At 46.9% G+C, this 24051-nt stretch overlaps 29 non-coding genes and 3 pseudogenes across 29 annotated transcripts; all 32 read left to right on the forward strand.

The window, feature by feature from the left end:
* Positions 1-1022: 1022 nt before the first annotated feature.
* On the forward strand, positions 1023-1141 carry LOC143874789 (5S ribosomal RNA). The gene has a single exon (XR_013249459.1). It is a non-coding gene; the product is annotated as a 5S ribosomal RNA (ribosomal RNA).
* Positions 1142-1738: 597 nt separating this feature from the next.
* LOC143873549 (5S ribosomal RNA) lies at positions 1739-1857 on the forward strand. The gene has a single exon (XR_013248254.1). It is a non-coding gene; the product is annotated as a 5S ribosomal RNA (ribosomal RNA).
* A 640-nt stretch (positions 1858-2497) lies between these two features.
* On the forward strand, positions 2498-2616 carry LOC143874943 (5S ribosomal RNA). Its single transcript, XR_013249612.1, has one exon. It is a non-coding gene; the product is annotated as a 5S ribosomal RNA (ribosomal RNA).
* Positions 2617-3213: 597 nt separating this feature from the next.
* LOC143875137 (5S ribosomal RNA) lies at positions 3214-3332 on the forward strand. The gene has a single exon (XR_013249798.1). It is a non-coding gene; the product is annotated as a 5S ribosomal RNA (ribosomal RNA).
* Positions 3333-3929: 597 nt separating this feature from the next.
* LOC143874451 (5S ribosomal RNA) lies at positions 3930-4048 on the forward strand. Its single transcript, XR_013249130.1, has one exon. It is a non-coding gene; the product is annotated as a 5S ribosomal RNA (ribosomal RNA).
* Positions 4049-4645: 597 nt separating this feature from the next.
* On the forward strand, positions 4646-4764 carry LOC143874183 (5S ribosomal RNA). Its single transcript, XR_013248871.1, has one exon. It is a non-coding gene; the product is annotated as a 5S ribosomal RNA (ribosomal RNA).
* A 598-nt stretch (positions 4765-5362) lies between these two features.
* Positions 5363-5481, forward strand: LOC143874794 (5S ribosomal RNA). Its single transcript, XR_013249464.1, has one exon. It is a non-coding gene; the product is annotated as a 5S ribosomal RNA (ribosomal RNA).
* A 597-nt stretch (positions 5482-6078) lies between these two features.
* LOC143874452 (5S ribosomal RNA) lies at positions 6079-6197 on the forward strand. The gene has a single exon (XR_013249131.1). It is a non-coding gene; the product is annotated as a 5S ribosomal RNA (ribosomal RNA).
* Positions 6198-6795: 598 nt separating this feature from the next.
* On the forward strand, positions 6796-6914 carry LOC143875076 (5S ribosomal RNA). The gene has a single exon (XR_013249740.1). It is a non-coding gene; the product is annotated as a 5S ribosomal RNA (ribosomal RNA).
* A 597-nt stretch (positions 6915-7511) lies between these two features.
* LOC143875063 (5S ribosomal RNA) lies at positions 7512-7630 on the forward strand. The gene has a single exon (XR_013249727.1). It is a non-coding gene; the product is annotated as a 5S ribosomal RNA (ribosomal RNA).
* A 641-nt stretch (positions 7631-8271) lies between these two features.
* Positions 8272-8390, forward strand: LOC143874647 (5S ribosomal RNA). Its single transcript, XR_013249320.1, has one exon. It is a non-coding gene; the product is annotated as a 5S ribosomal RNA (ribosomal RNA).
* A 641-nt stretch (positions 8391-9031) lies between these two features.
* Positions 9032-9150, forward strand: LOC143874598 (5S ribosomal RNA). Its single transcript, XR_013249274.1, has one exon. It is a non-coding gene; the product is annotated as a 5S ribosomal RNA (ribosomal RNA).
* A 596-nt stretch (positions 9151-9746) lies between these two features.
* On the forward strand, positions 9747-9854 carry LOC143875410 (5S ribosomal RNA; annotated as a pseudogene).
* Positions 9855-10451: 597 nt separating this feature from the next.
* On the forward strand, positions 10452-10570 carry LOC143874445 (5S ribosomal RNA). The gene has a single exon (XR_013249124.1). It is a non-coding gene; the product is annotated as a 5S ribosomal RNA (ribosomal RNA).
* A 597-nt stretch (positions 10571-11167) lies between these two features.
* LOC143874909 (5S ribosomal RNA) lies at positions 11168-11286 on the forward strand. Its single transcript, XR_013249579.1, has one exon. It is a non-coding gene; the product is annotated as a 5S ribosomal RNA (ribosomal RNA).
* A 592-nt stretch (positions 11287-11878) lies between these two features.
* LOC143874952 (5S ribosomal RNA) lies at positions 11879-11997 on the forward strand. The gene has a single exon (XR_013249621.1). It is a non-coding gene; the product is annotated as a 5S ribosomal RNA (ribosomal RNA).
* Positions 11998-12593: 596 nt separating this feature from the next.
* On the forward strand, positions 12594-12712 carry LOC143875289 (5S ribosomal RNA). The gene has a single exon (XR_013249945.1). It is a non-coding gene; the product is annotated as a 5S ribosomal RNA (ribosomal RNA).
* A 596-nt stretch (positions 12713-13308) lies between these two features.
* LOC143874945 (5S ribosomal RNA) lies at positions 13309-13427 on the forward strand. The gene has a single exon (XR_013249615.1). It is a non-coding gene; the product is annotated as a 5S ribosomal RNA (ribosomal RNA).
* Positions 13428-14019: 592 nt separating this feature from the next.
* LOC143874989 (5S ribosomal RNA) lies at positions 14020-14138 on the forward strand. The gene has a single exon (XR_013249657.1). It is a non-coding gene; the product is annotated as a 5S ribosomal RNA (ribosomal RNA).
* Positions 14139-14735: 597 nt separating this feature from the next.
* On the forward strand, positions 14736-14902 carry LOC143875362 (5S ribosomal RNA; annotated as a pseudogene).
* Positions 14903-15543: 641 nt separating this feature from the next.
* Positions 15544-15662, forward strand: LOC143875159 (5S ribosomal RNA). Its single transcript, XR_013249819.1, has one exon. It is a non-coding gene; the product is annotated as a 5S ribosomal RNA (ribosomal RNA).
* Positions 15663-16258: 596 nt separating this feature from the next.
* LOC143875411 (5S ribosomal RNA) lies at positions 16259-16366 on the forward strand (annotated as a pseudogene).
* Positions 16367-16963: 597 nt separating this feature from the next.
* Positions 16964-17082, forward strand: LOC143873842 (5S ribosomal RNA). The gene has a single exon (XR_013248539.1). It is a non-coding gene; the product is annotated as a 5S ribosomal RNA (ribosomal RNA).
* A 597-nt stretch (positions 17083-17679) lies between these two features.
* Positions 17680-17798, forward strand: LOC143874911 (5S ribosomal RNA). Its single transcript, XR_013249581.1, has one exon. It is a non-coding gene; the product is annotated as a 5S ribosomal RNA (ribosomal RNA).
* A 592-nt stretch (positions 17799-18390) lies between these two features.
* On the forward strand, positions 18391-18509 carry LOC143874972 (5S ribosomal RNA). Its single transcript, XR_013249640.1, has one exon. It is a non-coding gene; the product is annotated as a 5S ribosomal RNA (ribosomal RNA).
* Positions 18510-19105: 596 nt separating this feature from the next.
* On the forward strand, positions 19106-19224 carry LOC143874912 (5S ribosomal RNA). The gene has a single exon (XR_013249582.1). It is a non-coding gene; the product is annotated as a 5S ribosomal RNA (ribosomal RNA).
* Positions 19225-19816: 592 nt separating this feature from the next.
* Positions 19817-19935, forward strand: LOC143874675 (5S ribosomal RNA). The gene has a single exon (XR_013249346.1). It is a non-coding gene; the product is annotated as a 5S ribosomal RNA (ribosomal RNA).
* Positions 19936-20530: 595 nt separating this feature from the next.
* Positions 20531-20649, forward strand: LOC143873455 (5S ribosomal RNA). Its single transcript, XR_013248164.1, has one exon. It is a non-coding gene; the product is annotated as a 5S ribosomal RNA (ribosomal RNA).
* A 597-nt stretch (positions 20650-21246) lies between these two features.
* On the forward strand, positions 21247-21365 carry LOC143873151 (5S ribosomal RNA). The gene has a single exon (XR_013247873.1). It is a non-coding gene; the product is annotated as a 5S ribosomal RNA (ribosomal RNA).
* Positions 21366-21962: 597 nt separating this feature from the next.
* On the forward strand, positions 21963-22081 carry LOC143874913 (5S ribosomal RNA). The gene has a single exon (XR_013249583.1). It is a non-coding gene; the product is annotated as a 5S ribosomal RNA (ribosomal RNA).
* A 592-nt stretch (positions 22082-22673) lies between these two features.
* LOC143874015 (5S ribosomal RNA) lies at positions 22674-22792 on the forward strand. Its single transcript, XR_013248705.1, has one exon. It is a non-coding gene; the product is annotated as a 5S ribosomal RNA (ribosomal RNA).
* A 597-nt stretch (positions 22793-23389) lies between these two features.
* Positions 23390-23508, forward strand: LOC143874150 (5S ribosomal RNA). The gene has a single exon (XR_013248840.1). It is a non-coding gene; the product is annotated as a 5S ribosomal RNA (ribosomal RNA).
* The last annotated feature ends 543 nt before the right edge of the window (positions 23509-24051 follow it).

The following is a 24051-nucleotide window of genomic DNA, read 5'->3' on the forward strand; positions in this document are numbered from 1 at the left end:
GACTAGGTCTAAGATGCGATAGATCCTACTGTTTTTCTTAGGATATATAGCCTAGCTACACATAGATTATAGGAACTACCTGCATTAGCTTAGGGCTAACCTGCATTTAGTTAGGGCATATAGGGTGTCCTAAAATCTACAATCCATTGGAATTTAAATAATCACGCAAGAAGCTTTAAGAACTAGTCCGGTCTTTTAGATCGAGTCTAGGATAGAGGTCTAGATGTCTTAGGCATCATAGCTTAGAATAGGTGCGAAGAACTACGTTGCCTTGATTCTCGTGGAGGCGGGGATACGTAGGCTTCTTTGGATGAACATCAGATCATCTAAAGACTCGGGCCTAGGTATAGATTAGAGTCTTAGGGTTGTATGGTATCGAGTCTTTTTCTATGTTTTGCAGTGTTTTCTTACTTTATTGCGCAGACCTCATACTTTTTTGGTGTGTCATGCATGTGTTTGTTCATCAGAACTTAGACACCCATTAGGCATGTCACTTATAACCTAGCTATGCTTAGGTGACACATTTTTCATTTATTTTGTGTATGTGTTTAATTTTCATCTCTGAGACATGCATGATTAGGTAGACGTCTTCTCAGAGATATAGGTTCCCATTTCATATGACTTTCGCTCAAAACTCTTCAAAATCAATAACAAATGGCATAAGAGACCAGGTGCTTGCACTTGGGCGGATGAGGTGCTCTTCAGACCTTCCGAATTCGTAACCAGGCACGAACCCCCTTTTATAATCTCTGGTTATCCGTTGCAACAGAGCATAGTATGGGATCCTTGGCCCACTTCCTTGGATGGCGACTCTTCTTTGTTTAAGGTACGCCTCGAATCTGGGCTAGTCCCCGAATCGAGAGGTATCTCACCTTTGTATCGCCACTCATGCTGTGAGAGGCATCTTCTTTCGAGAGTTCCTTGGTAGAGCTCTCCATACACGTGGATGATCCATTTGAGACAGTTAGCGCGTGGGGCAAGTCTCCCACCGCCGCCTCTCTCCCGGATCGGGGTCCACAGCTAGGTGCGATCATACCAGCACAATTGCACTGGATCCCATCAGAACTCCGAAGGTAAGCGTGCTTGGGCGAGTGTAGTACTAGGATGGGTGACCTCCTGGGAAGTCCTCGTGTTGCACCCCTGTCACTTTTTTCGGCTATCTACCACTTTTTTCGAACAATCTTTCGGTTCTGGAACGTCGATGCGAACTGAAACGCACGTTTAGTGCGACGCCTCTTAGGATTCGGTTCGGAACTTTCTATTTTCTTCTGGATGGTGAATTCAAATACGTCAGGTCTTTATTATGGCGGGGTGATAGTGTGGTTTGATTCGATAAACTGAATTCGTACTGATATTTCATTTGCGGTCAAATTATAGCGGGGGTTTGTTTAGATTCAGTGACGTACCGACTATAGCGGATCAGTGTACTAGTGGATGCGAGTCAGGAATCTGGTCGGAAGGTGTTTACTGGCCGTGAGCTACCCTTGGTGCACAAATATCGTTCCGACGATAACTTTTGATCCGCCCGTCAGATCGTGGCGATTCTTATATTGATTCGGGGGTGGTCGGGAAGTTTCATCGCGCCATGACAACCTTGGCAGTCATCCAGCTTCCCGACATGCTCGGATTGTCCATCCGATTTCATCTAGCAGTATTTTTTCGCACTTTCATTTAAACGGACTTCGTACGACAATGCGACTGGAAACTCTTTATTACTTTGACAATGGAGAGGCATGCTGGGTGCGATCATACTAGCACAAATGCACTGGATCCCATCAGAACTCCGAAGTTAAGCGTGCTTGGGCGAGAGTAGTACTAGGGTGGGTGACCTCCTGGGAAGTCCTCGTGTTGCACCCCTGTCACCTTTTTCGGCTATCTACCACTTTCTTCGAACAATCTTTTGTCACTTTTTTCGGCTATCTACCACTTTTTTCGAACAATCTTTCGGTTCTGGAACGTCGATTCGAACTGAAACGCACGTTTAGTGCGACGCCTCCTAGGTTTCGGTTCGGATGTATTTATTTTCTTCCGGATGGTGAATTCAAATACGGCCGGTCTTTATTATGGCGGGGTGATAGTGTCGTTTGATTCGATAAACGGAAATCGTTCTGACATTTCATTTATGTCAAAATATAGCTGGGGTTTGTTTAGATTCAGTGAGGTATCGGCTATAGCGGATGAGTTTACTAGTGGATGCGAGTAAGGAATCCGGTCGGAAGGTGTTTACTGGCCGTGAGCTACCCTTGGTGCACAAATATCGTTCCGACGATAACTTTTGATCCGCCTGTCAGATCGTGGGGATTCTTATATTGATTCGGGGGTACTCGGGAAGATTCATCGCGCAGTGACAGCCTTGGCGGTCATCCGGCTTCCCGACATGCTCGGATCGTCCATCCGATGTCATCTAGCAGGATTTTTTCTCACTTTCATTTAAACGGACTTCGTACGACAATGCGAGTGGAAACTCTTTATTACTTTGACATTAGAGAGGCATGCTTGGTGTGATCATACCAGCACAAATGCACTGGATCCCAACAGAACTCCGAAGTTAAGCGTGCTTGGGCGAGAGTAGTACTAGGATGGGTGACCTCCTTGGAAGTCCACGTGTTGCACCCCTGTCACTTTTTTCGGCTATATACCGCTTTTTTCGAACAATATTTCGGTTCTGGAACGTCGATGCGAACTGAAACGCACGTTTAGTGCGACGCCTCCTAGGTTTCAGTTCGGAACTTTTTATTTTCTTCCGGATGGTGAATTGAAATACGTCTTGTCATTATTATGGCGGGGTGATAGTGTCGTTTGATTCGATAAACGGAATTCGTTCTGATATTTCATTTGCGGTCAAATTATAGCGGGGGTTTGTTTAGATTCAGTGACGTACCGACTATAGCGGATGAGTGTACTAGTGGATGCGAGTCAGGAATCTGGTCGGAAGGTGTTTACTCGCCGTGAGCTACCCTTGGTGCACAAATATCGTTCCGACGATAACTTTTGATCCGCCCGTCAGATCGTGGCGATTCTTATATTGATTCGGGGGTGCTCGGGAAGATTCATCGCGCCATGACAGCCTTGGCAGTCATCCAGTTTCCCGACATGCTCAGATCGTCCATCTGATTTCATCTAGCAAGATTTTTTCGCACTTTCATTTAAACGGACTTCGTACGACAATGCGACTGGAAACTCTTTATTACTTTGACAATGGAGAGGCATGCTGGGTGCGATCATACCAGCACAAATGCACTGGATCCCGTCAGAACTCCGAAGTTAAGCGTGCTTGGGCGAGAGTAATACTAGGATGGGTGACCTCCTGGGATGTCCTCGTGTTGCACCGCTGTCACTTTTTTCGGCTATCTACCACTTTTTTCAAACAATCTTTCGGTTCTGGAACGTCGATGCGAACTGAAACGCACGTTTAGTGCGACGCCTCCTAGGTTTCGGTTCGGATCTTTTTATTTTCTTCCGGATGGTGAATTCAAATACGTCCGGTCTTTATTATGGCGGGGTGATAGTGTCGTTTGATTCGATAAACGGAATTCGTTCTGACATTTCATTTGCGGTCAAATTATATCGGAGGTTTGTTTAGATTCAGTGACGTACCGGCTATAGCGGATGAGTGTACTAGTGGATGCGAGTCATGAATCCGGTCCGAAGGTGTTTACTGGCCGTGAGCTACCCATGGTGCACAAATATCGTTTTGACGAAAAATTTGGATCCGCCCGTCAGATCGTGGCTATTCTTATATTGATTCGGGGGTACTCGGGAAGATTCATCGAGCGATGACAGCCCTCGCGGTCATACGGCTTCCCGACATTCTCGGATCGTCCATCCGATGTCATCTAGCAGGATTTTTTCGTACTTCCATTTAAACGGACTTCGTACGACAATGCGAGTGGAAACTCTTTATTACTTTGACAATGGAGAGGCATGCTGGGTGCGATCATACCAGCACAATTGCACTGGATCCCATCAGAACTCCGAAGGTAAGCGTGCTTGGGCGAGTGTAGTACTAGGATGGGTGACCTCCTGGGAAGTCCTCGTGTTGCACCCCTGTCACTTTTTTCGGCTATCTACCACTTTTTTCGAACAATCTTTCGGTTTTAGAACGTCGATGCGAACTGAAACGCACGTTTAGTGCGACGCCTCCTAGGTTTCGGTTCGGATCCTTTTATTTTCTTCCGGATGGTGATTTCAAATACGTCTGGTCTTTATTATGGCGGGGTGATAGTGTGGTTTGATTCGATAAACAAAATTCGTTCTGATATTTCATTTGCGGTCAAATTATAGCGGGGGTTTGTTTAGATTCAGTGACGTACCGACTATAGCGGATGAGTGTACTAGTGGATGCGAGTCAGGAATCTGGTCGGAAGGTGTTTACTGGCCGTGAGCTACCCTTGGTGCACAAATATCGTTCCGACGATAACTTTTGATCCGCCCGTCAGATCGTTGCGATTCTTATTTTGATTCGGGGGTGGACGGGAAGATTCATCGCGCCATGACAGGCTTGGCAGTCATCCGGCTTCCCGACATGCTCGGATTGTCCATCCGATTTCATCTAGCAGTATTTTTTCGCACTTTCATTTAAACGGACTTCGTACGACAATGCGACTGGAAACTCTTTATTACTTTGACAATGGAGAGGCATGCTGGGTGCGATCATACTAGCACAAATGCACTGGATCCCATCAGAACTCCGAAGTTAAGCGTGCTTGGGCGAGAGTAGTACTAGGATGGGTGACCTCCTTGGAAGTCCACGTGTTGCACCCCTGTCACTTTTTTCGGCTACCTACCACTTTTTTCGAACAATCTTTCGGTTCTGGAAACGTCGATGCGAACTGAAACGCACGTTTAGTGCGACGCCTCCTAGGTTTCAGTTCGGAACTTTTTATTTTCTTCCGGATGGTGAATTGAAATACGTCTTGTCATTATTATGGCGGGGTGATAGTGTCGTTTGATTCGATAAACGGAATTCGTTCTGATATTTCATTTGCGGTCAAATTATAGCGGGGGTTTGTTTAGATTCAGTGACGTACCGACTATAGCGGATGAGTGTACTAGTGGATGCGAGTCAGGAATCTGGTCGGAAGGTGTTTACTCCCCGTGAGCTACCCTTGGTGCACAAATATCATTCCGACGATAACTTTTGATCCGCCCGTCAGATCGTGGCGATTCTTATATTGATTCGGGGGTGCTCGGGAAGATTCATCGCGCCATGACAGCCTTGGCAGTCATCCAGTATCCCGACATGCTCAGATCGTCCATCTGATTTCATCTAGCAAGATTTTTTCGCACTTTCATTTAAACGGACTTCGTACGAAAATGCGACTGGAAACTCTTTATTACTTTGACAATGGAGAGGCATGCTGGGTGCGATCATACCAGCACAAATGCACTGGATCCCGTCAGAACTCCGAAGTTAAGCGTGCTTGGGCGAGAGTAATACTAGGATGGGTGACCTCCTGGGAAGTCCTCGTGTTGCACCGCTGTCACTTTTTTTGGCTATCTACCACTTTTTTCAAACAATCTTTCGGTTCTGGAACGTCGATGCGAACTGAAACGCACGTTTAGTGCGACGCCTCCTAAGTTTCGGTTCGGATCTTTTTATTTTCTTCCGGATGGTGAATTCAAATACGTCCGGTCTTTATTATGGCGGGGTGATAGTGTCGTTTGATTCGATAAACGGAATTCGTTCTGACATTTCATTTGCGGTCAAATTATATCGGAGGTTTGTTTAGATTCAGTGACGTACCGGCTATAGCGGATGAGTGTACTAGTGGATGCGAGTCATGAATCCGGTCCGAAGGTGTTTACTGGCCGTGAGCTACCCATGGTGCACAAATATCGTTCTGACGAAAAATTTGGATCCGCCCGTCAGATCGTGGCTATTCTTATATTGATTCGGGGGTACTCGGGAAGATTCATCGAGCGATGACAGCCCTCGCGGTCATACGGCTTCCCGACATTCTCGGATCGTCCATCCGATGTCATCTAGCAGGATTTTTTCGTACTTCCATTTAAACGGACTTCGTACGACAATGCGAGTGGAAACTCTTTACTACTTTGACAATGGAGAGGCATGCTGGGTGCGATCATACCAGCACAATTGCACTGGATCCCATCAGAACTCCGAAGGTAAGCGTGCTTGGGCGAGTGTAGTACTAGGATGGGTGACCTCCTGGGAAGTCCTCGTGTTGCACCCCTGTCACTTTTTTCGGCTATCTACCACTTTTTTCGAACAATCTTTCGGTTTTAGAACGTCGATGCGAACTGAAACGCACGTTTAGTGCGACGCCTCTTAGGTTTCGGTTCGGATCCTTTTATTTTCTTCCGGATGGTGATTTCAAATACGTCTGGTCTTTATTATGGCGGGGTGATAGTGTGGTTTGATTCGATAAACAAAATTTGTTCTGATATTTCATTTGCGGTCAAATTATAGCGGGGGTTTGTTTAGATTCAGTGACGTACCGACTATAGCGGATGAGTGTACTAGTGGATGCGAGGTCATGAATCCGGTCGGAAGGTGTTTATTGGCCGTGAGCTACCCTTGGTGCACAAATATCGTTCCGACGATAACTTTTGATCCGCCCGTCAGATCGTGGCGATTCTTATATTGATTCGGGGGTACTCAGAAAGAACCATCGCGCGATGACAGCCTTGGCGGTCATCCGGCTTCCCGACATGCTCGGATCGTCCATCCGATGTCATCTAGCAGGATTTTTTCTCACTTTCATTTAAACGGACTTCGTACGACAATGCGAGTGGAAACTCTTTATTACTTTGACAATGGAGAGGCATGCTTGGTGCGATCATACCAGCACAAATGCACTGGATCTCACCAGAACTCCGAAGTTAAGCGTGCTTGGGCGAGAGTAGTACTAGGATGAGTGACCTCCTGGGAAGTCCTCGTGTTGCACCCCTGTCACTTTTTTCGGCTATCTACCACTTTTTTCGAACAATCTTTCGGTTCTGGAAGGTCGATGCGAACTGAAACGCTCGTTTAGTGCGACGCCTCCTAGGTTTCGGTTCGGAACTTTTTATTTTCTTCTGGATGGTGAATTCAAATACGTCCGGTCTTTATTATGGCGGGGTGATAGTGTGGTTTGATTCGACAAACGGAATTCGTACTGATATTTCATTTGCGGTCAAATTATAGCGGGGGTTTGTTTAGATTCAGTGACGTACCGACTATAGTGGATGAGTGTACTAGTGGATGCGAGTCAGGAATCTGGTCGGAAGGTGTTTACTGGCCATGAGCTACCTTTGGTGCACAAATATCGTTCCGACGATAACTTTTGATCCGCCCGTCAGATCGTGGCGATTCTTATATTGATTCGGGGGTGGTCGGAAAGATTCAACGCGCCATGACAGCCTTGGCAGTCATCCGGCTTCCCGACATGCTCGGATTGCCCATCCGATTTCATCTAGCAGGATTTTTTCGCACTTTCATTTAAACGGACTTCGTACGACAATGCGATTGGAAACTCTTTATTACTTTGACAATGGAGAGGCATGCTGGGTGCGATCATACTAGCACAAATGCAATGGATTCCATCAGAACTTCGAAGTTAAGCGTGCTTGGGCGAGAGTAGTACTAGGATGGGTGACCTCCTGGGAAGTCCTCGTGTTGCACCCCTGTCACTTTTTTCGGCTATCTACCACTTTTTTCGAACAATCTTTTGTCACTTTTTTCGGCTATCTACCACTTTTTTCGAACAATCTTTCGGTTCTGGAACGTCGATGCGAACTGAAACGCACGTTTAGTGCGACGCCTCCTAGGTTTCGGTTCGGATGTATTTATTTTCTTCCGGATGGTGAATTCAAATACGGCCGGTCTTTATTATGGCGGGGTGATAGTGTCGTTTGATTCGATAAACGGAATTCGTTCTGACATTTCATTTACGGTCAAAATATAGCGGGGGTTTGTTTAGATTCAGTGAGATATCGGCTATAGCGGATGAGTTTACTAGTGGATGCGAGTCAGGATTCCGGTCGGAAGGTGTTTACTGGCCGTGAGCTACCCTTGGTGCACAAATATCGTTCCGACGATAACTTTTGATCCGCCCGTCAGATCGTGGCGATTCTTATATTGATTCGGGGGTGGTCGGGAAGATTCATCGCGCCATGACAGCCCTGGCAGTCATCCGGCTTCCCAACATGCTCGGATTGTCCATCCGATTTCATCTACCAGGATTTTTTCGCACTTTCATTTAAACGGACTTCGTACGACAATGCGACTGGAAACTCTTTATTACTTTGACAATGGAGAGGCATGCTAGGTGCGATCATACTAGCACAAATGCACTGGATCCCATCAGAACTCCGAAGTTAAGCGTGCGTGGGCGAGAGTAGTACTAGGATGGGTGACCTCCTGGGAAGTCCTCGTGTTGCACCCCTGTCACTTTTTTCGGCTATCTACCACGTTTTTCGAACAATCTTTTGTCACTTTTTTCAGCTATCTACGACTTTTTTCGAACAATCTTTCGGTTCTGGAATGTCGATGCGAACTGAAACGCTCGTTTAGTGCGACGCCTCCTAGGTTTCGGTTCGGATGTATTTATTTTCTTCCGGATGGTGAATTCAAATACGGCCGGTCTTTATTATGGCGGGGTGATAGTGTCGTTTGATTCGATAAACGGAAATCGTTCTGACATTTCATTTACGGTCAAAATATAGCGGGGGTTTGTTTAGATTCAGTGAGGTATCGGCTATAGCGGATGAGTTTACTAGTGGATGCGAGTCAGGAATCCGGTCGGAAGGTGTTTACTGGCCGTGAGCTACCCTTGGTGCACAAATATCGTTCCGACGATAACTTTTGATCCGCCTGTCAGATCGTGGGGATTCTTATATTGATTCGGGAGTACTCGGGAAGATTCATCGCGCAATGACAGCCCTGGCGGTCATCCTGCTTCCCGCAATTCTCGGATCGTCCATCCGATGTCATCTAGCAGGATTTTTTCGCACTTTCATTTAAACGGACTTCGTACGACAATGCGAATGGAAACTCTTTATTACTTTGACAATGGAGAAGCATGCTGGGTGCAATCATACCAGCACAAATGCACTGGATCCCATCAGAACTCCGAAGTTAAGCGTGCTTGGGCGAGAGTAATACTAGGATGGGTGACCTCCTTGGAAGTCCTCGTGTTGCACCCCTGTCACTTTTTTCGGCTATCTACCACTTTTTTCGAACAATCTTTCGGTTCTGGAACGTCGATGCGAACTGAAACGCACGTTTAGTGCGACGCCTCCTAGGTTTCAGTTCGGAACTTTTTATTTTCTTCCGGATGGTGAATTCAAATACGTCCGGTCGTTATTATGGCAGGGTGATAGTGTCGTTTGATTCGATAAACGGAATTCGTTCTGATATTTCATTTGCGGTCAAATTATAGCGGGGGTTAGTTTAGATTCAGTGACGTACCGACTATAGCGGATGAGTGTACTAGTGGATGCGAGTCAGGAATCTGGTCGGAAGGTGTTTACTGGCCGTGAGTTACCCTTGGTGCACAAATATCGTTCCGACGATAACTTTTGATCCGCCCGTCAGATCGTGGCGATTCTTATATTGATTCGGGGGTGCTCGGGAGGATTCATCGCGCCATGACAGCCTTGGCAGTCATCCGGCTTCCCGATATGCTCGGATCTTTCATTCGATTTCATCTAGCAGGATTTTTTGCACTTTCATTTAAACGGACTTCGTACGACAATGCGACTGGAAACTCTTTATTACTTTGACAATGGAGAGGCATGCTGGGTGCGATCAAACCAGCACAAATGCACTGGATCCCATCAGAACTCCGAAGTTAAGCGTGCTTGGGCGAGAGTAGTACTAGGACTGGGAAGTCCTCGTGTTGCACCCCTGTCACTTTTTTCGGCTATCTACCACTTTTTTCGAACAATCTTTCGGTTCTGGAACGTCGATGCGAACTGAAACGCGCGTTTAGTGCGACGCCTCCTAAGTTTCGGTTCGGATGTATTTATTTTCTTCCGGATGGTGAATTCAAATACGGCTGGTCTTTATTATGGCGGGGTGATAGTGTCGTTTGATTCGATAAACGGAATTCGTTCTGACATTTCATTTACGGTCAAAATATAGCGGGGGTTTGTTTAGATTCAGTGAGGTATCGGCTATAGCGGATGAGTGTACTAGTGGATGCGAGTCAGGAATCCGGTCGGAAGGTGTTTACTGGCCGTGAGCTACCCTTGGTGCACAAATATCGTTCCGACGATAACTTTTGATCCGCCCGTCAGATCGTAGGGATTCTTATATTGATTCGGGGGTACTCGGGAAGATTCATCGCGCAATGACAGCCTTGGCGGTCATCCGGCTTCCCGACATTCTCGGATCGTCCATCCGATGTCATGTAGCAGGATTTTTTCTCACTTTCATTTAAACGGACTTCGTACGACAATGCGAGTGGAAACTCTTTATTACTTTGACATTGGAGAGGCATGCTTGGTGTGATCATACCAGCACAAATGCACTGGATCCCATCAGAACTCCGAAGTTAAGCGTGCTTGGGCGAGAGTAGTACTAGGATGGGTTACCTCCTGGGAAGTCCTCGTGTTGCACCCCTGTCAATTTTTTCGGCTATCTACCACTTTTTTCGAACAATCTTTCGGTTCTGGAACGTCGATGCGAACTGAAACGCGCGTTTAGTGCGACGCCTCCTAGGTTTCGGTTCGGATGTATTTATTTTCTTCCGGATGGTGAATTCAAATACGGCTGGTCTTTATTATGGCGGGGTGATAGTGTCGTTTGATTCGATAAACGGAATTCGTTCTGACATTTCATTTACGGTGAAAATATAGCGGGGGTTTGTTTAGATTCAGTGAGGTATCGGCTATAGCGGATGAGTGTACTAGTGGATGCGAGTCAGGAATCCGGTCGGAAGGTGTTTACTGGCCGTGAGCTACCCTTGGTGCACAAATATCGTTCCGACGATAACTTTTGATCCGCCCGTCAGATCGTGGCGATTCTTATATTGATTCGGGGGTACTCGGGAAGATTCATCACGCGGTGACAGCAATGGCGGTTATCCGGCTTCCCGACATGCTTGGATCGTCCATCCGATGTCATCTAGCAGGATTTTTTCACACTTTCATTTAAACGGACTTCGTACGAAAATGCGAGTCGAAACTCTTTATTACTTTGACAATGGAGAGGCATGCTGGGTGCGATCATACCAGCACAAATGCACTGGATCCCATCAGAACTCCGAAGTTAAGCGTGCTTGGGCGAGAGTAATACTAGGATGGGTGAGCTCCTGGGAAGTCCTCGTGTTGCACCCCTGTCACTTTTTTCGGCTATCTACCACTTTTTTCGAACAATCTTTCGGTTCTGGAACGTCGATGCGAACTGAAACGCACGTGCGACGCCTCCTAGGTTTCAGTTCGGAACTTTTTATTTTCTTCCGGATGGTGAATTCAAATACGTCCGGTCTTTATTATGGCGGGGTGATAGTGTGGTTTGATTCGATAAACGTAATTCGTTCTGATATTTCATTTGCGGTTAATTTATAGCCGGGGTTTGTTTAGATTCAGTGACGTACCGACCTTAGCGGATGAGTGTACTAGTGGATGCGAGTCAGGAATCTGGTCGGAAGGTGTTTACTGGCCGTGAGCTACCATTAGTGCACAAATATCGTTCCGAAGATAACTTTTGATCCGCCCGTCAGATCGTGGCGATTCTTATATTGATTCGGGGGTGCTCGGGAAGATTCTTCGCGCAATGACCGCCCTGGCCGTCATCCGACTTCCCGACATTCTCGGATCGTCCATCCGATGTCATCTAGCAAGATTTTTTCGCACTTTCATTTAAACGGACTTCGTACGAAAATGCGAGTGGAAACTCTTTATTACTTTGACAATGGAGAGGCATGCTGGGTGCGATCATACCAGCAGAAATGCACTGGATCCCATCAGAACTCCGAGGTTAAGCTTGCTTGGGCGAGAGTAGTACAAGGATGGGTGACCTCCTGGGAAGTCCTCGTGTTGCACCCTGTCACTTTTTTCGGCTATCTACCACTTTTTTCGAACAATCTTTCGGTTCTGGAACGTCGATGCAAACTGAAACGCACGTTTAGTGCGACGCCTCCTAGGTTTCGGTTCGGATCTTTTTATTTTTTTCCGGATGGTAAATTCAAATACGTCCGGTCTTTATTGTGGCGGGGTGATAGTGTCGTTTGATTCGATAAACGGAATTCGTTCTGACATTTCATTTGCGGTCAAATTATAGAGCGGGTTTGTTTAGATTCAGGGACGAACCGGCTATAGCGGATGAGTGTACTAGTGGATGCGAGTCATGAATCCGGTCGGAAGGTGTTTACTGGCCGTGAGCTACCCTTGGTGCACAAATATCGTTCCGACGATAACTTTTGATCTGCCCGTCAGATCGTGGCGATTCTTATATTGATTCGGGGGTACTCGGGAAGATTCATTGCGCGATGACGGCCATGGCGGTCATCCGGCTTCCCGACATGCTCGGATCGTCCATCCGATGTCATCTAGCAGGATTTTTTCACACTTTCATTTAAACGGACTTCGTACGACAATGCGAGTAGAAACAATTTATTACTTTGACAATGGAGAGGCTTGCTGGGTGCGATCATACAAGCAGAAATGCACTGGATCCCATCAGAACTCCGAAGTTAAGCGTGCTTGGGCGAGAGTAATACTAGGATGGGTGAGCTCCTGGGAAGTCCTCGTGTTGCACCCTGTCACTTTTTTCGGCTATCTACCACTTTTTTCGAACAACCTTTCGGTTCTGGAATGTCGATGCGAACTGAAACGCACGTTTAGTGCGACGCCTCCTAGGTTTCGGTTCGGATCTTTTTATTTTTTTCCGGATGGTGAATTCAAATACGTCCGGTCTTTATTGTGGCGGGGTGATAGTGTCGTTTGATTCGATAAACGGAATTCGTTCTGACATTTCATTTGCGGTCAAATTATAGCGGGGGTTTGTTTAGATTCAGGGACGAACCGGCTATAGCGGATGAGTGTACTAGTGGATGCGAGTCATGAATCCGGTCGGAAGGTTTTTACTGGCCGTGAGCTACCCTTTGTGCACATATATCGTTCCGACGATAACTTTTGATCCGCCCGTCAGATTGTGGCGATTCTTATATTGATTCGGGGGTACTCGGGAAGATTCATCGCGCGATGATAGCCATGGCAGTCATCCGGCTTCCCGACATGCTCGGTTCGTCCATCCGATGTCTTCTATTAGGATTTTTTCACACTTTCATTTAAACGGACTTCGTACGACAATGCGAGTAGAAACTTTTTATTACTTTGACAATGGAGAGGCATGCTGGGTGCGATCATACCAGCACAAATGCACTGGATCCCATCAGAACTCCGAAGTTAAGCGTGCTTGGGCGAGAGTAATACTAGGATGGGTGAGCTCTTGGGAAGTCCTCGTGTTGCACCCCTGTCACTTTTTTCGGCTATCTACCACTTTTTTCGAACAATCTTTCGGTTCTGGAACGTCGATGCGAACTGAAACGCACGTGCGACGCCTCCTAGGTTTCAGTTCGGAACTGTTTATTTTCTTCCGGATGGTGAATTCAAATACGTCCGGTCTTTATTATGGCGGGGTGATAGTGTGGTTTGATTCGATAAACGGAATTCGTTCTGATATTTCATTTGCGGTCAAATTATAGCGGGGGTTTGTTTAGATTCAGTGACGTACCGACTTTAGCGGATGAGTGTACTAGTGGATGCGAGTCAGGAATCTGGTCGGAAGGTGTTTACTGGCCGTGAGCTACCCTTAGTGCACAAATATCGTTCCGACGATAACTTTTGATCCGCCCGTCAGATCGTGGCGATTCTTATATTGATTCGGGGGTGCTCGGGAAGATTCTTCGCGCAATGACCGCCCTGGCCGTCATCCGACTTCCCGACATTCTCGGATCGTCCATCCGATGTCATCTAGCAAGATTTTTTCGCACTTTCATTTAAACGGACTTCGTACGACAATGCGAGTGGAAACTCTTTATTACTTTGACAATGGAGAGGCATGCTGGGTGCGATCATACCATCACAAATGCACTAGATCCCATCAGAACTCCGAAGTTAAGCGTGGTTGGGCGAGAGTAGTACTAGGATGGGTGACCACCTGGGAAGTCGTCGTGTTGCACCCCTGTCACTTTTTTCGGCTGTCTACCACTTTTTTCGAACAATCTTTCAGTTCTGGAACGTCGATGCGAACTTAAACGCACGTTTAGTGCGACGCCTCCTAGGTTTCGGTTCGGATCTTTTTATTTTTTTCCGGATGGTGAATTCAAATACGTCCAGTCTTTATTATGGCGGGGTGATAGTGTCGTTTGATTCGACAAACGGAATTCGTTCTAACATTTCATTTGCGGTCAAATTATAGCGGGGGTTTGTTTAGATTCAGTGAGGTATCGGCTATACCGGATGAGTGTACTAGTGGATGCAAGTCAGGAATCCGGTCGGAAGGTGTTTACTGGCCGTGAGCTTCCCTTGGTGCACAAATATCGTTCCGACGATAACTTTTGATCCGCCCGTCAGATCGTGGCGATTCTTATATTGATTCGGGGGTGGTCGGGAAGATTCATCGCGCCATGACAGCCCTGGCAGTCATCCGGCTTCCCGACATGCTCGGATTGTCCATCCGATTTCATCTACCAGGATTTTTTCGCACTTTCATTTAAACGGACTTCGTACGACAATGCGACTGGAAACTCTTTATTACTTTGACAATGGAGAGGCATGCTAGGTGCGATCATACTAGCACAAATGCACTGGATCCCATCAGAACTCCGAAGTTAAGCGTGCGTGGGCGAGAGTAGTACTAGGATGGGTGACCTCCTGGGAAGTCCTCGTGTGGGCGAGAGTAGTACTAGGATGGGTGACCTCCTGGGAAGTCCTCGTGTTGCACCCCTGTCACTTTTTTCGGCTATCTACCACTTTTTTCGAACAATCTTTTGTCACTTTTTTCAGCTATCTACGACTTTTTTCGAACAATCTTTCGGTTCTGGAACGTCGATGCGAACTGAAACGCACGTTTAGTGCGACGCCTCCTAGGTTTCGGTTCGGATGTATTTATTTTCTTCCGGATGGTGAATTCAAATACGGCCGGTCTTTATTATGGCGGGGTGATAGTGTCGTTTGATTCGATAAACGGAAATCGTTGTGACATTTCATTTACGGTCAAAATATAGCGGGGGTTTGTTTAGATTCAGTGAGGTATCGGCTATAGCGGATGAGTTTACTAGTGGATGCGAGTCAGGAATCCGGTCGGAAGGTGTTTACTGGCCGTGAGCTACCCTTGGTGCACAAATATCGTTCCGACGATAACTTTTGATCCGCCTGTCAGATCGTGGGGATTCTTATATTGATTCGGGGGTACTCGGGAAGATTCATCGCGCAATGACAGCCGTGGCGGTCATCCTGCTTCCCGCAATTCTCGGATCGTCCATCCGATGTCATCTAGCAGGATTTTTTCGCACTTTCATTTAAACGGACTTCGTACGACAATGCGAATGGAAACTCTTTATTACTTTGACAATGAAGAGGCATGCTGGGTGCAATCATACAAGCACAAATGTACTGGATCCCATCAGAACTCCGAAGTTAAGCGTGCTTGGGCGAGAGTAATACTAGGATGGGTGACCTCCTTGGAAGTCCTCGTGTTGCACCCCTGTCACTTTTTTCGGCTATCTACCACTTTTTTCGAACAATCTTTCGGTTCTGGAACGTCGATGCGAACTGAAACGCACGTTTAGTGCGACGCCTCCTAAGTTTCAGTTCGGAACTTTTTATTTTCTTCCGGATGGTGAATTCAAATACGTCCGGTCGTTATTATGGCAGGGTGATAGTGTCGTTTGATTCGATAAACGGAATTCGTTCTGATATTTCATTTGCGGTCAAATTATAGCGGGGGTTTGTTTAGATTCAGTGACGTACCGACTATAGCGGATGAGTGTACTAGTGGATGCGAGTCAGGAATCTGGTCGGAAGGTGTTTACTGGCCGTGAGCTACCCTTGGTGCACAAATATCGTTCCGACGATAACTTTTGATCCGCCCGTCAGATCTTGGCGATTCTTATATTGATTCGGGGGTGCTCGGGAAGATTCATCGCGCCATGACAGCCTTGGCAGTCATCCGGCTTCCCGATATGCTCGGATCTTTCATTCGATTTCATCTAGCAGGATTTTTTGCACTTTCATTTAAACGGACTTCGTACGACAATGCGAATGGAAACTCTTTATTACTTTGACAATGGAGAGGCATGCTGGGTGCGATCAAACCAGCACAAATGCACTGGATCCCATCAGAACTCCGAAGTTAAGCGTGCTTGGGCGAGAGTAGTACTAGGACTGGGAAGTCCTCGTGTTGCACCCCTGTCACTTTTTTCGGCTATCTACCACTTTTTTCGAACAATCTTTCGGTTCTGGAACGTCGATGCGAACTGAAACGCGCGTTTAGTGCGACGCCTCCTAGGTTTCGGTTCGTATGTATTTATTTTCTTCCGGATGGTGAATTCAAATACGGCTGGTCTTTATTATGGCGGGGTGATAGTGTCGTTTGATTCGATAAACGGAATTCGTTCTGACATTTCATTTACGGTCAAAATATAGCGGGGGTTTGTTTAGATTCAGTGAGGTATCGGCTATAGCGGATGAGTGTACTAGTGGATGCGAGTCAGGAATCCGGTCGGAAGGTGTTTACTGGCCGTGAGCTACCCTTGGTGCACAAATATCGTTCCGACGATAACTTTTGATCCGCCCGTCAGATCGTAGGGATTCTTATATTGATTCGGGGGTACTCGAAAAGATTCATCGCGCAATGACAGCCTTGGCGGTCATCCGGCTTCCCGACATTCTCGGATCGTCCATCCGATGTCATGTAGCAGGATTTTTTCTCACTTTCATTTAAACGGACTTCGTACGACAATGCGAGTCGAAACTCTTTATTACTTTGACATTGGAGAGGCATGCTTGGTGTGATCATACCAGCACAAATGCACTGGATCCCATCAGAACTCCGAAGTTAAGCGTGCTTGGGCGAGAGTAGTACTAGGATGGGTGACCTCCTGGGAAGTCCTCGTGTTGCACCCCTGTCAATTTTTTCGGGTATCTACCACTTTTTTCGAACAATCTTTCGGTTCTGGAACGTCGATGCGAACTGAAACGCGCGTTTAGTGCGACGCCTCCTAGGTTTCGGTTCGGATGTATTTATTTTCTTCCGGATGGTGAATTCAAATACGGCTGGTCTTTATTATGGCGGGGTGATAGTGTCGTTTGATTCGATAAACGGAATTCGTTCTGACATTTCATTTACGGTCAAAATATAGTGGGGGTTTGTTTAGATTCAGTGAGGTATCGGCTATAGCGGATGAGTGTACTAGTGGATGCGAGTCAGGAATCCGGTCGGAAGGTGTTTACTGGCCGTGAGCTACCCTTGGTGCACAAATATCGTTCCGACGATAACTTTTGATCCGCCCGTCAGATCGTGGCGATTCTTATATTGATTCGGGGGTACTCGGGAAGATTCATCGCGTGTTGACAGCAATGGCGGTCATCCGGCTTCCCGACATGCTCGGATCGTCCATCCGATGTCATCTAGCAGGATTTTTTCACACTTTCATTTAAACGGACTTCGTACGAAAATGCGAGTAGAAACTCTTTATTACTTTGACAATGGAGAGGCATGCTGGGTGCGATCATACCAGCACAAATGCACTGGATCCCATCAGAACTCCGAAGTTAAGCGTGCTTGGGCGAGAGTAATACTAGGATGGGTGAGCTCCTGGGAAGTCCTCGTGTTGCACCCCTGTCACTTTTTTCGGCTATCTACCACTTTTTTCGAACAATCTTTCGGTTCTGGAACGTCGATGCGAACTGAAACGCACGTGCGACGCCTCCTAGATTTCAGTTCGGAACTTTTTATTTTCTTCCGGATGGTGAATTCAAATACGTCCGGTCTTTATTATGGCGGGGTGATAGTGTGGTTTGATTCGATAAACGTAATTCGTTCTGATATTTCATTTGCGGTTAATTTATAGCCGGGGTTTGTTTAGATTCAGTGACGTACCGACCTTAGCGGATGAGTGTACTAGTGGATGCGAGTCAGGAATCTGGTCGGAAGGTGTTTACTGGCCGTGAGCTACCCTTAGTGCACAAATATCGTTCCGACGATAACTTTTGATCCGCCCGTCAGATCGTGGCGATTCTTATATTGATTCGGGGGTGCTCGGGAAGATTCTTCGCGCAATGACCGCCCTGACCGTCATCTGACTTCCCGACATTCTCGGATCGTCCATCCGATGTCATCTAGCATGATTTTTTCGCACTTTCATTTAAACGGACTTCGTACGACAATGCGAGTGGAAACTCTTTATTACTTTGACAATGGAGAGGCATGCTGGGTGCGATCATACCAGCAGAAATGCACTGGATTCCATCAGAACTCCGAGGTTAAGCGTGCTTGGGCGAGAGTAGTACTAGGATGGGTGACCTCCTGGGAAGTCCTCGTGTTGCACCCTGTCACTTTTTTCGGCTATCTACCACTTTTTTCGAACAATCTTTCGGTTCTGGAACGTCGATGCAAACTGAAACGCACGTTTAGTGCGACGCCTCCTAGGTTTCGGTTCGGATCTTTTTATTTTTTTCCGGATGGTAAATTCAAATACGTTCGGTCTTTATTGTGGCGGGGTGATAGTGTCGTTTGATTCGATAAACGGAATTCGTTCTGACATTTCATTTGCGGTCAAATTATAGAGCGGGTTTGTTTAGATTCAGGGACGAACCGGCTATAGCGGATGAGTGTACTAGTGGATGCGAGTCATGAATCCGGTCGGAAGGTGTTTACTGGCCGTGAGCTACCCTTGGTGCACAAATATCGTTCCGACGATAACTTTTGATCCGCCCGTCAGATCGTGGCGATTCTTATATTGATTCGGGGGTACTCGGGAAGATTCATTGCGCGATGACGGCCATGGCGGTCATCCGGCTTCCCGACATGCTCGGATCGTCCATCCGATGTCATCTATTAGGATTTTTTCACACTTTCATTTAAACGGACTTCGTACGACAATGCGAGTAGAAACTTTTTATTACTTTGACAATGGAGAGGCATGCTGGGTGCGATCATACCAGCACAAATGCACTGGATCCCATCAGAACTCCGAAGTTAAGCGTGCTTGGGCGAGAGTAATACTAGGATGGGTGAGCTCCTGGGAAGTCCTCGTGTTGCACCCCTGTCACTTTTTCCGGCTATCTACCACTTTTTTCGAACAATCTTTCGGTTCTGGAACGTCGATGCGAACTGAAACGCACGTGCGACGCCTCCTAGGTTTCAGTTCGGAACTGTTTATTTTCTTCCGGATGGTGAATTCAAATACGTCCGGTCTTTATTATGGCGGGGTGATAGTGTGGTTTGATTCGATAAACGGAATTCGTTCTGATATTTCATTTGCGGTCAAATTATAGCGGGGGTTTGTTTAGATTCAGTGACGTACCGACTTTAGCGGATGAGTGTACTAGTGGAAGCGAGTCAGGAATCTGGTCGGAAGGTGTTTACTGGCCGTGAGCTACCCTTAGTGCACAAATATCGTTCCGACGATAACTTTTGATCCGCCCGTCAGATCGTGCCGATTCTTATATTGATTCGGGGGTGCTCGGGAAGATTCTTCGCGCAATGACCGCCCTGGCCGTCATCCGACTTCCCGACATTCTCGGATCGTCCATCCGATGTCATCTAGCAAGATTTTTTCGCACTTTCAGTTAAACGGACTTCGTACGACAATGCGAGTGGAAACTCTTTATTACTTTGACAATGGAGAGGCATGCTGGGTGCGATCATACCATCACAAATGCACTAGATCCCATCAGAACTCCGAAGTTAAGCGTGCTTGGGCGAGAGTAGTACTAGGATGGGTGACCTCCTGGGAAGTCCTCGTGTTGCACCCCTGTCACTTTTTCGGCTATCTACCACTTTTTCGAACAATCTTTCGGTTCTGGAACGTCGATGCGAACTGAAACGCTCGTTTACTGCGACGCCTCCTAGGTTTCGGTTCGGAACTTTTTATTTTCTTCCGGATGGTGAATTCAAATACGTCCGGTCTTTATTATGGCGGGGTGATAGTGTGGTTTGATTCGATAAACGGAATTCGTTCTGATATTTCATTTGCGGTCAAATTATAGCGGGGGTTTGTTTAGATTCAGTGACGTACCGACTATAGCGGATGAGTGTACTAGTGGATGCGAGTCAGGAATCTGGTCGGAAGGTGTTTACTGCCCGTGAGCTACGCTTGGTGCACAAATATCTTTCCGACGATAACTTTTGATCCGCACGTCAGATCGTGGCGATTCTTATATTGATTCGGGGGTGCTCGGGAAGATTCATCGCGCCATGACAGCCATGGCGGTCATCCGGCTTCCCGACATGCTCGGATCGTCCATCCGATGTCATCTAGCAGGATTTTTTCTCACTTTCATTTAAACGGACTTCGTACGACAATGCGAGTGGAAACTCTTTATTACTTTGACAATGGAGAGGCATGCTTGGTGCAATCATACCAGCACAAATGCACTGGATCCCATCAGAACTCCGAAGTTAAGCGTGCTTGGGCGAGAGTAGTACTAGGATGGGTGACCTCCTGGGAAGTCCTCGTGTTGCACCCCTGTCACGTTTTTCGGCTATCTACCACTTTTTTCGAACAATCTTTCGGTTCTGGAACGTCGATGCGAACTGAAACGCTCGTTTACTGCGACGCCTCCTAGGTTTCGGTTCGGAACTTTTTATTTTCTTCCGGATGGTGAATTCAAATACGTCCGGTCTTTATTATGGCGGGGTGATAGAGTGGTTTGATTCGATAAACGGAATTCGTTCTGATATTTCATTTGCGGTCAAATTATAGCGGGGGTTTGTTTAGATTCAGTGACGTACCGACTATAGCGGATGAGTGTACTAGTGGATGCGAGTCAGGAATCTGGTCGCAAGGTGTTTACTGGCCGTGAGCTACCCTTGGTGCACAAATATCGTTCCGACGATAACTTTTGATCCGCCCGTCAGATCATGGCGATTCTTATATTTATTCGGGGGTGCTCGGGAAGATTCATCGCGCCATTACAGCCTTGGCGGTCATCCGGCTTCCCGACATGCTCGGATCGTCCATCCGATTTCATCTAGCAGGATTTTTTCGCACTTTCATTTAAACGGACTTCGTACGACAATGCGACTGGAAACTCTTTATTACTTTGACAATGGAGAGGCATGCTGGGTGCGATCATACCAGCACAAATGCACTGGATCCCATCAGAACTCCGAAGTTAAGTGTGCTTGGGCGAGAGTAGTACTAGGATGGGTGACCTCCTGGGAAGTCCTCGTGTTGCACCCCTGTCACTTTTTTCGGCTATCTACCACTTTTTTCGAACAATCTTTCGGTTCTGGAACGTCGATGCGAACAGAAACGCACGTTTAGTGCGACGCCTCCTAGGTTTCGGTTCGGATGTATTTATTTTCTTCCGGATGGTGAATTCAAATACGGCCGGTCTTTATTATGGCGGGGTGATAGTGTCGTTTGATTCGATAAATGGAATTCGTTCTGACATTTCATTTACGGTCAAAATATAGCGGGGGTTTGTTTAGATGCAGTGAGGTATCGGCTATAGCGGATGAGTGTACTAGTGGATGCGAGTCAGGAATCCGGTCGGAAGGTTTTTACTGGCCGTGAGCTACCCTTGGTGCACAAATATCGTTCCGACGATAAGTTTTGATCCGCCCGTCAGATCGTGGCGATTCTTATATTGATTCGGGGGTACTCGGGAAGATTCATTGCGCGATGACAGCCATGACGGTCATCCAGCTTCCCGACATGCTCGGATCGTCCATCCGATGTCATCTAGCAGGATTTTTTCACACTTTCATTTAAACGGACTTCGTACGACAATGCGAGTAGAAACTCTTTATTACTTTGACAATGGAGAGGCATGCTGGGTGCGATCATACCAGCACAAATGCACTGGATCCCATCAGAACTCCGAAGTTAAGCGTGCTTGGGCGAGAGTAATACTAGGATGGGTGAGCTCCTGGGAAGTCCTCGTGTTGCACCCCTGTCACTTTTTTCGGCTATCTACCACTTTTTTTGAACAATCTTTCGGTTCTGGAACGTCGATGCGAACTGAAACGCACGTGCGACGCCTCCTAGGTTTCAGTTCGGAACTTTTTATTTTCTTCCGGATGGTGAATTCAAATACGTCCGGTCTTTATTATGGCGGGGTGATAGTGTGGTTTGATTCGATAAACGGAATTCGTTCTGATATTTCATTTGCGGTCAAATTATAGTGGGGGTTTGTTTAGATTCAGTGACGTACCGACTTTAGCGGATGAGTGTACTAGTGGATGCGAGTCAGGAATCTGGTCGGAAGGTGTTTACTGGCTGTGAGCTACCCTTAGTGCACAAATATCGTTTCGACGATAACTTTTGATCCGCCCGTCAGATCGTGGCGATTCTTATATTGATTCGGGGGTGCTCGGGAAGATTCTTCGCGCAATGACCGCCCTGGCCGTCATCCGACTTCCCGACATTCTCGGATCGTCCATCCGATGTCATCTAGCAAGATTTTTTCGCACTTTCATTTAAACAGACTTCGTACGACAATGCGAGTGGAAACTCTTTATTACTTTGACAATGGAGAGGCATGCTTGGTGCAATCATACCAGTACAAATGCACTGGATCCCATCAGAACTCCGAAGTTAAGCGTGCTTGGGCGAGAGTAGTACTAGGATGGGTGACCTCCTGGGAAGTCCTCGTGTTGCACCCCTGTCACGTTTTTCGGCTATCTACCACTTTTTTCGAACAATCTTTCGGTTCTGGAACGTCGATGCGAACTGAAACGCACATTTAGTGCGACGCCTCCTAGGTTTCGGTTCGGATCTTTTTATTTTTTTCCGGATGGTGAATTCAAATACGTCCGGTCTTTATTATGGCGGGGTGATAGTGTCGTTTGATTCGACAAACGGAATTCGTTCTGACATTTCATTTGCGGTCAAATTATAGCGGGGGTTTGTTTAGATTCAGTGACGTACCGGCTATAGCGGATGAGTGTACTAGTGGATGCGAATCATGAATCCGGTCGGAAGGTGTTTACTGGCCGTGAGCTACCCTTGGTGCACAAATATCGTTCCGACGATAACTTTTGATCCGCCCGTCAGATCGTGGCGATTCTTATATTGATTCGGGGGTACTCGGGAAGATTAATCGCGCGATGACAGCCGTGGCGGTCATCCGGCTTCCCGACATGGTCGGATCGTCCATCCGATGTCATCTAGCAGGATTTTTTCGCACTTTCATTTAAACGGACTTCGTACGACAATGCGAGTGGAAACTCTTTATTACTTTGACAATGGAGAGGCATCCTGGGTGCGATCATACCAGCACAAATGCACTGGATCCCATCAGATCTCCGAGGTTAAGCGTGCTTGGGCGAGAGTAGTACTAGGATGGGTGACCTCCTGGGAAGTCCTCGTGTTGCACCCTGTCACTTTTTTCGGCTATCTACCACTTTTTTCGAACAATCTTTCGGTTCTGGAACGTCGATGCGAACTGAAACGCATGTTTAGTGCGACGCTGTAGACACCCCATTTTGACCGTGCCCTGCACCTCCATGTTCTGTGCTTAACTCCTTCAAATCAGTGTATTAAAACCCCAAATTGCACCCTAGGCTGGCTCAGGGTCCCACCAAGGTCCCTGTGAAATTTCGTTACGATCCGAGCCCGTTTGCCTAGCGAACGAGTTAAGATGGTGTCGTGGTGCAAGTTCAGAAGGGTGGCGATTTAGCCAGAAAAGGGGGTTGTGCTGGAATCTGAAAAACCAGTTCAAATTGTTCGTAATGGGTTGTCCGTGGAGATATAAGGGGTTTACTGATTAGTGTGTAACAAAATTGGTTAGGAGGGAATCTTTGGAAGCTTCCTAGATATTTTTAGGGTTTTAATCCTAGCCATCCAATGCAACAGGTGAAATGAAGGCCTAGGATTTGTGGAGAAAAAGAAAAAAATACCTGTCCCATGTTTTCTATTTGCC

Source organism: Tasmannia lanceolata, unplaced genomic scaffold (genome assembly GCF_043159265.1).
Source record: "Tasmannia lanceolata isolate RefF3 unplaced genomic scaffold, GAP_Taslan_0.1 ptg000003l, whole genome shotgun sequence".
Classification (NCBI taxonomy): Eukaryota; Viridiplantae; Streptophyta; class Magnoliopsida; order Canellales; family Winteraceae; genus Tasmannia; species Tasmannia lanceolata.